General features: G+C 35.2%; 1 long non-coding RNA gene across 5 annotated transcripts in view; it reads left to right on the forward strand.

Moving 5' to 3' along the window:
• LOC147913243 (uncharacterized) overlaps positions 1-2,939 on the forward strand; it is a 162,388-nt gene extending 159,449 nt beyond the window's left edge. For all 5 annotated transcript variants that reach the window (XR_015548976.1, XR_015548978.1, XR_015548977.1 and 2 more), the window contains one exon: positions 2,375-2,939. This is a non-coding gene — a long non-coding RNA (uncharacterized LOC147913243). The remainder of the gene's footprint in view (positions 1-2,374) is intronic.
• The last annotated feature ends 5,941 nt before the right edge of the window (positions 2,940-8,880 follow it).

Genomic DNA, 8,880 nt, shown 5'->3' on the forward strand with positions numbered 1-8,880 from the left:
GAACGCATTCTTTTATTGGTATACAGAAGTTTCTAAAAGATAAAATGACTCCAAAAAGACAGCTACAAGGATCCTTACAGAAAGGAAAAAAAACTGACCATCTGAGCAGGTAACTTTAACTTAATCTGCCAGCAACACAATTTAGATCCAACTATTCTTTTTGAGTTTTGCACAAGGCTATAAGATCTCAATGTCTATCTGTATGTTATGTATCTCCATGTATGTATGTGATATTTTTCTACCTCTGGACAGTATTTCCAAAATTAATTTATAAAAATAGCACTATTTAATTGACAAAAAACCTAAGTGCTTACATAAATTAAATTTTCAGAAATATAATAGATCAGATTCACAGGATCTGGGAAAATATTTGGTAGTAAAGCCAGTACAAGTTTGTTGGTTTAATTAATACAGACATGTCTTTAGAGTTACCAACATTAAGTATAATACTTTTATTCTACCTAGGTTTGCTGAAAATCAAATAAGTTCATATTATCTCTGTAACAAAATTTGCCAGCAAAACAAATAACTTGATATGGTGAAATTTTCATAAGAATTCTAAACATACTTATTGAAAACAAGTAAATTAAGTGGATGTAAATGGGATAAAAGTTTATGTGAACCTTTTAAATAGCTTCCGCAAATCTTTTTAGGTTAAATTAAATAATGGGAACTCATTGAATGTCTAAATCATTTCCAAATAAGTTTATCCACTTTTGGCTTCCTTTACAAAGCAACTAAAGATATTTGGATCTATTGGGAAATATTCTTTGTGTCACATTGGAAAATTTACTATGAAGGAAATATATTTTTAGGAATTATAAGAGAAACATCTCTGTATGCAAGGTAAGATGTGTTTTTGGTTAGAAAAGGTACGAGGTATGGTAATACATTGTGTTGAAGAAAAAAAAGAAAATTTTAGAATTTTTGTGAAGCAGGAATCTTTGAAAAGGAATTTTATATGTGATCAAGCTGAATTAGATTAAATAAAATTGCTATAAGCATTTTAAGATTAGCTTTAATATCAATAGTGTACTTATATAAAACTGGAACTTAATTTTCTCTCATCTGCTAAGGGTACAAAGCTTGCTTGGACTATTGATCTGATCCTGACAAAAGATTATGAAAGGTTTTTCATTACCTTTTTGTGTTTTGTCAAAATTTTTTCCTGTAATTTATGTAAAAAGCTGAGTCTTTTCTATTAAGAAGAGCTTAAGGTTTTTGCAGCTATATAACCTTCTATATTTGTCTTTGAAATCTTTTTGTCACTTTAGTTACGTAGATAAGTATTGTTTCATAATTTTCTGTGATACTATTTGGTCAAATGTCCAAAACTTTTTGATATTTTTGACAAGCTTTCCCCAAATCAAATTCTAAATAAAGTCTTTTTGACATGAAAGCGACTTTGGGAATTTCCAGAGGGCCCCGGGACTTCTCAAAGGATTTGTTCTCTCTTCTTATAAAAAGGGAGATGTTAAACTAATGAGGCTTATTTGATATGTCAAATTATATGGGAAGCATTGTCAAGTGAATGATGATAAACCTTCTTAGATTATATTATATAGGTGAATATTATTAAAATAAATGTTCTAGAGATTGTATGAAAATTCCTAAAATTCTGATATGTTTTGGTATATTGTTACCACTCACAATTTTAAAATATATGTCACAGAAATGACTAAATTTACTTGTAAATTCTGTTATAATGAACCTTAATCAGATCTTTAACCATTCCTATTTTTAAGTCTTTTGTTATTTACAGACAGTTATTCTATTCTGGTATTTTTGCAAATATGTTTTATCTTCAAAGAAATTGATGGAGAATATCCTGACACATATTATAAAATGCAGGTGTATGATAACTTTAAGGCCATCACACTGAGCTGGATTTAAAGTACCCCCTTTTCTCCTCTCCTTTGAGAAAATATATCTTTACAACAAGGGTTGAAACATATATCTTTTTGTTCCTATCTGATCCCTTCAGAATTTGAAAACTCTTAAGTATTCCTTTCAAGACAATATATGTATTTGCATAAATTCAATGAGAATCTGTTCTCCTTATACCAGGACACACTTGGAAATATTTGCTATATTATCAAGACTTTGGCTGGAATGTCATATTCAAGAGAGATATACATAGACTCAGATATTTACTATGATTGTCTTTGATAAAAATTGGATAATCATGGAGAGAAAAAAATGTTTGTGCCTTTGTGGATATTAAATTTTAGTCCTATTAATTATCCTTAAGGTTTTGTTATACACCTGTAAGCTGGATTGGATCCAAAATTCTTCTAGTTTCCTTAAATATTTGGCTATGACTCTTCAAACTAATGTTTCCAATTTTCTTACTGCCCTTGAATCTCTTGGAAAGGGACTATACCAGGTCCTCCTCACTACCCAGATGGCAGCCAAACTTCAGGGATTTGAACCTTGGGTACACATCTCACCACTAAAGAAGACTCCACCTGACATCTGGTCCTGAAAAAACGCTGGAGACTTCCAGGCCAAGTTGACTCGGAGGAGAGGCAGTGAACAGCTGAGGTGGACAGCTTTCCCAGGGTGACTGAACCAGGCCTGGGTGCCTTTTTCTAGCTGTTGCTGCTTCTCTCTCTCTTTTGTGGAGGGGCAGTGCCATTGTCCACATTCCCAGGCCCCTGCAAAGGGGGGAAACCTCTTCTTTTGATTATGCCCTTTTGGAAACAACCTCATCATAATCCCATGACAAATTAATCTTTTCATTTGCTTTTTCTGAAGAGTTAGAAGGTTCAGAATTCACAGAAATTTTTCTTTCGTTTGGACTATTACTGACTCTGGATTCTTATCCAATTTCATGGTGTCTGGATTTACAATGCTACAGACTGTATTATTGGTTGACATTTAGTTCCAAACCGTTCTTTTGAGATAACAATACTGTTTAAATACATTTTTATAAGTTCTGCTGTTGCTTCATCTTTATTCCTGCACTGTCTTCATGCTCTCAGTTTGAGTGTACTTTACTTTTAATTCTGTTTTGTATAATTATTTTTAAGTCATCTGTCAAACCTTTCATGCTAACTTTCCTCTTCAAGATGATCTCCAGTGCTTACAATCTTGATAAAATATGGACTTGAGGTACGTAGTGCCTGCGAGTCCCTCTTACTTCTCCTTGTTACATGAATGTGACCTCAATAGGTTTCCAATCTGTGCACTTTCCCTCTGATGTGGGACATGACACCCAGGAAAGGTCCTTCCTGGCATCGAGGAACACAAGGCCACTAAATCTGGAAAAATCTGACTCTTGATCAGCAATGCTTTTGAAGAAAGATCTTGACAAAGGGGGAAAATGTGAAAATTAGCAAAGGGAAACCTTATTTAAAATGGAGTCAGGTGGCCAGAAGGGGGAGCTCTCACATAGTCCCTCTTGAGGTCAATTACAGGAAATATTGTCAATTACAGACCTCAACAGAAAGAAGTTGTCAACAGGAAGAATGTCAATTACAACCCCCCCCCCAACAGGAGAAGATGTACATTATATCTCCCACAGGAAATTGACTCCCCCAGCAACTCAGCTAATGAGAAACTGTCATCACCCTGAACCCTCACTTTCCACCAATGGACTTGTGTTCAAAACAACGCCTTCCAACTTCCTCCTATTTCTCTATAAAATAATGTTCCTCTCCTTTGCTTGCTGGACTTGCCTATGGCTTTTGCTATAGCCTTCTTGTCCTGAACTGCAATTTGTTGCTGTTCCTGAATAAATCCATTTTACTGGTACAATAACCGGCTGTTTTATTTTTTTAGGTTAACAATAGTTTTTTTCTCTCTGGAAAGATACAGTACTCATGCTCTCAACTGTGCACATTGTCCCTCAGTCCAGAAAGCCATTGTTTTATCCTTTCTGGAGAATAAACATTTTGTTGAGGTAGGTTAGGGACAATTGACCAATGTCATGGAATGAGGGAGGGAGTGAGGGACTCTGTTTATTATCCATTTTTGACCTAATCCTAATCCTCCTTATTTTAGCAGCACACCCTTCACCCCTGATTCTAGAAGGACCTGGTATAGTGAGTTCCTCTGTGCTGGAAATCTGGTTGTTGCTCAGCTCTCTTAGTTTCTGGCTTAGGGTTTGGCTCTATCTGATCTGCTATGGAAATGACCACTAGTCCATCCACTTCGCAGCCTTCAAAATATTATCACTCTGATGTCACCTGTCTTTTCCGCAATTTAAAAAACATTAAACAAAACGAAAAAACAAAACAAAAAAACTTGAGCGTACTTTTCATGGGTTTCAGGAGGGAGCAAAATTAGATGCGTATGTTCAGTCCTCATTTATGCCTCAGTCCTGATTTCATGCGGTTTCTAACATCCTCTATTATTTTCCTCTTTATTTTAGTCATTGTCTCTTGTTTGTTTCCCTCCTGCTGTAAGTTTAACAGAGGCAGGAGTTTTTTCCCTCGTTGTTCACAGATGGATCCTAAGTATAAAAACTGGACCTGGCTCAGAGTAGGCACTCAGTAAATAGTTGCTGAATTAATGAATAAATGAATTTGTGACCTACCCTTGTTTTCTTCTTTGCCCCCGTTAGATCTTCTTTTTTATATTTTATCTTTATCCCATCTTTTTTGATTTCTATTTTTTTTTAACTTTCAGTGTCTCTCTTTTTTTTATTTTTTATTTTTTATTTTTTTATTTTTTTTTTGTTTATTGCAGTAACATTGGTTTATAACATTGTAAAAATTTCAGGTGTACATCATTGTACTTCTATTTCTGCATAGATTACATCATGTTCACCACCAAAATACTAATTACAACCCATCACCACACACATGCACCGAATTATCCCTTTCACCCTCCTCCCTCCCCCCTTCACCTCTGGTAACCACCAATCCAATCTCTGTCCCTATGTGTTTGTTTATTGTTGTTATTATCTACTACTTAATGAGGGAAATCATACGGTATTTGACCTTCTCCCTCTAACTTATTTCACTTTGCATTATACCCTCAGTGTCCATCCATGTTGTCACAAATGCCTGGATTTCATCGTTTCTTATGGCTGAGTAGTATTCCATTGTGTATATATACCACAGCTTCTTTATCCATTCGTCCCTTGATGGGCACTTAGGTTGCTTCCAAGTCTTGGCTATTGTGAATAGTGCTGCAATGAACACAGGGGTGCATGTACCTTTACAAATTGGTGTTTTCAAGTTCTTTGGATAAATACCCAACAGTGGAATAGATGGATCATATGGTAGTTCTACCCTTGATTTTTTGAGGAATCTCCATACTGTTTTCCGTAGTGGCTGTACCAGTTTGCACTCCCACCAGCAGTGTATGAGAGTTCCCTTCTCTCCACATCCTCTCCAACACATGTTGTTTCCTGTCTTGTTAATTATAGCCATTCTGACGGGCGTGAGGTGATATCTCATTGTAGTTTTGATTTGCATTTCCCTGATAGTTAGTGATTTTGAACATCTTTTCATGTGTCTGTTGGCCATCTGTATATCTTCTTTGGAGAAATGTCTGTTCAGGTCTTTTGCCCATTTTTTAATTGGGTTGTTAGTTTTTTTGTTGTTGAGATGCATGAGTTCTTTATATATTTTGGAGATTAAGCCCTTATCAGGAGTATGGTTTGCAAATATCTTCTCCCAATTGTTAGGTTGTCTTTTCATTTTGTTGATGGTTTCCTTTGCTGTACAGATGCTTTTTAGTTTGATGTAGTCCCATTTGTTTATTTTTTCTATTGTTTCTCTTGCCCGGTCAGACGTGGTGTTTGAAAAGATGTTGCTAAGACCGATGTCTCAAAGAGCGTACTGCCTATGTTTTCTTCTAGAAGTTTCACAGTTTCAGGTCTTACATTCAAGTCTTTACTCCATTTGGAGTTAATTTTTGTTTGTGGTGTAAGGGAAGGTCTACTTTCATTTTTTGGCATGTGGCTATCCAGTTTTCCCAACACCATTTGTTGAAGAGACTTTCTTTTCTCCATTGTATGTTCTTGGCTCCTTTGTCAAAGATTAGCTGTCCATAGACATGTGGGTTTATTACTGGGCTTTTGATTCTATTCCATTGATCTGTGTGTCTGTTTTTGTGCCAGTACCATGCTGTTTTGGTTATTATAGCTTTGTAGTATATTTTGAAATCAGGGAGTGTGATACCTCCAGCTTTGTTCTTTTTTCTCAGGATTCCTTTAGCTATTTGGGGTCTTTTGTTGTTCCATATAAATTTTAGGATTCTTTGTTCTATTTCTGTGAAAAATGTTGTTGGAACTTTGATAGGGATTGCATTGAATCTATAGATAGCTTTAGCTTCCTAAACATCTTAACTATGTTAATTATTCCAATCCAAGAGCATGGAATATCTTTCCATTTCTTTGTGTCTTCTTCAATTTCTTTCAGCAATGTTTTATAGTTTTTGGTGTACAGATCTTTCACCTCTTTGGTTAAGTTTATTCCTAGGTATTTTATTCTTTTTGTTGCAATTGTAAATGGGATGGTATTCTTAATTTCTCTTTCTGCTACTTCGTTGTTAGTGTACAGAAATGCAACTGATTTTTGTATGTTGATTTTGTATCCTGCAACTTTACCATATTCGTTTATTACTTCTAAAAGTTTTCTGGTGGATTCTTTTGGGTTTTCTATATATAAAATCATGTCATCTGCAATAGTGACAGTTTCACTTCTTCCTTTCCAATTTGGATCCCTTTTATTTCTTTCTATTGCCTGATTGCTCTGGCTAGGACTTCCAGTACTATGTTAAATAGGAGTGGTGAGAGTGGGCATCCTTGTCTGGTTCCTCTTCTTAGAGGGATAGCTTTCAGTTTTTCACCATTGAGGATGATATTAGCTGAGGGTTTCTCATATATGGTCTTTATTATGTTGAGGTACTTTCCTTCTATCCCCATTTTATTCAGAGTTTTCATCATAAATGGATGCTGTGTCTTGTCAAATGCTTTCTCTGCATCTATTGAGATGATCCTGTGATTTTTATTCTTCACTTTATTAATGTGGTGTATCACGTTGATTGATTTGCGAATGTTAAACCATCCCTGCATCCCTGGAATAAATCTCACTTGATCATGGTGTATAATCTTTTTAACGTATTGTTGTATGCGATTTGCTAGTATTTTGTTGAGGATTTTTGCATCGATGTTCATCAGTGATATTGGCCTGTAATTTTCTTTTTTTGTGTTGTCCTTGTCTGGTTTTGGTATCAGGGTAATGCCAGCTTTGTAGAATGAGTTATGGAGCTTCCGCCTTTCCTCAATATTTTGGAAGGGTTTGAGAAGGATAGGTATTAAGTCTTCTTTGAATATGTGGTAGAATTCACCAGGGAAGCCGTCTGCTCCTGGACTTTTATTTTTGGGGAGGTTTTTGATTACTGTTTCGATGTCCTTACTGGTGATTGGTCTATTCAAATTCTCTACTTCTTGATCCGGTTTTGGAAGGTTGTATGATTCTAAGAATTTATCCATTTCTTCCAGATTGTCGAATTGGTTGGCATATAGCTTTTCATAGTATTCTCTTATAATCTTTTGTATTTCTGAGGTGTGTGTTGTAATTTCTCCTCTTTCATTTCTGATTTTACTTATTTGTGCCTTCTCTCTTTTTTTCTTGGTGAGTCTAGCTAAAGGTTTGTCAATTTTGTTGATCTTTTCAAAGAACCAGATCTTGGTTTTATTAATTTTTTCTATTGTTTTTTTGGTCTATTTCATTTATTTTTGCTGTGATTTTTATTATTTCCCTTCTTCTACTGATTTTGGGCTTTGTTTGTTCTTCTTTTTCCAGTTCCTTTAGGTGCATTGTTAGATTGTTTGAAATTTTTCTTGTTTGTTGAGATAGGCCTGTATCGCTATAAACTTCCCTCTTAGAACTGCTTTTGCTGTATCCCATAAATTCTGGCATGTCGTATTTTCATTTTCGTTTGTTTCCAGGTATTTTGTGATTTCTTCGTTAACCCAGTCGTTGTTCAGTAGCATTTTGTTTAATCTCCACGTATATGTGGCTTTTCTGATTTTCTTCCTGTAGTTGATTTCTAGTTTCATACCGTTGTGGTCAGAAAAGATGCTTGGTATTATTTCAATCTTCTTAAATTTATGGAGACTTGTTTTGTGGCCTAATATGTGATCAATCCTGGAGAATGTTTCATGTGCATTTGAAAAGAACGTGTATTCTTCAGTTTTTGGATGGAATGCTCTGTATATATCTACTAAGTCCATCTGTTCTTGTGTCTCGTTTAAGGCCAACGTTTCCTTATTGATCTTCTGTTTGGATGACCTATCCGTTGGTGTAAGTGAAGTGTTAAAGTCCCCTACTATTATTGTGTTACTATTTCTGTTTTTATGTCTGTTAATAATTGCTTTACATATTTAGGTGCACCTACATTGGGTGCATAGATATTTACAAGTGTTATATCCTCTTGTTGGATTGTTCCCTTGATCATTATGTAATGCCCTTCTTTGTCTCTTTTTACAGTTTTTGTTTTAAAGTCTATTTTGTCTGATATGAGTACTGCTACCCCAGCTTTCTTTTCATTGCCATTTGCGTGGAGTATCTTTTTCCATCCCTTCACTTTCAGTTTGTGAGTGTCTTTAGGTCTGAAGTGTGTCTCTTGTATGCAGCATATATATGGATCTTGTTGTTTTATCCAGTCAGCCACCCTATGCCTTTTAATTGGAGCATTTAGTCCATTGACGTTTAAAGTAGCTATTGATAAGTATGTACTTACTGCCATTTTTTAACTTTTTTTTTTTCCTCAGTGTTTTAGTACTCCTTCTCTGTTCCTCTCTTCTTCTGTACAGAATTGATGGTCACTTTAGTTTGACCTCTGTCTGAAAGCTGTACTCTTTAACTCCCCTCCTCCCTCCTTTTATGTTTTTGCTATTATATCTAACCTCTTTTTTGT

The sequence above is a fragment of the Ceratotherium simum genome, chromosome 29, assembly GCF_057802395.1.
Source record: "Ceratotherium simum simum isolate JZ-2026a chromosome 29, ASM5780239v1, whole genome shotgun sequence".
Classification (NCBI taxonomy): Eukaryota; Metazoa; Chordata; class Mammalia; order Perissodactyla; family Rhinocerotidae; genus Ceratotherium; species Ceratotherium simum.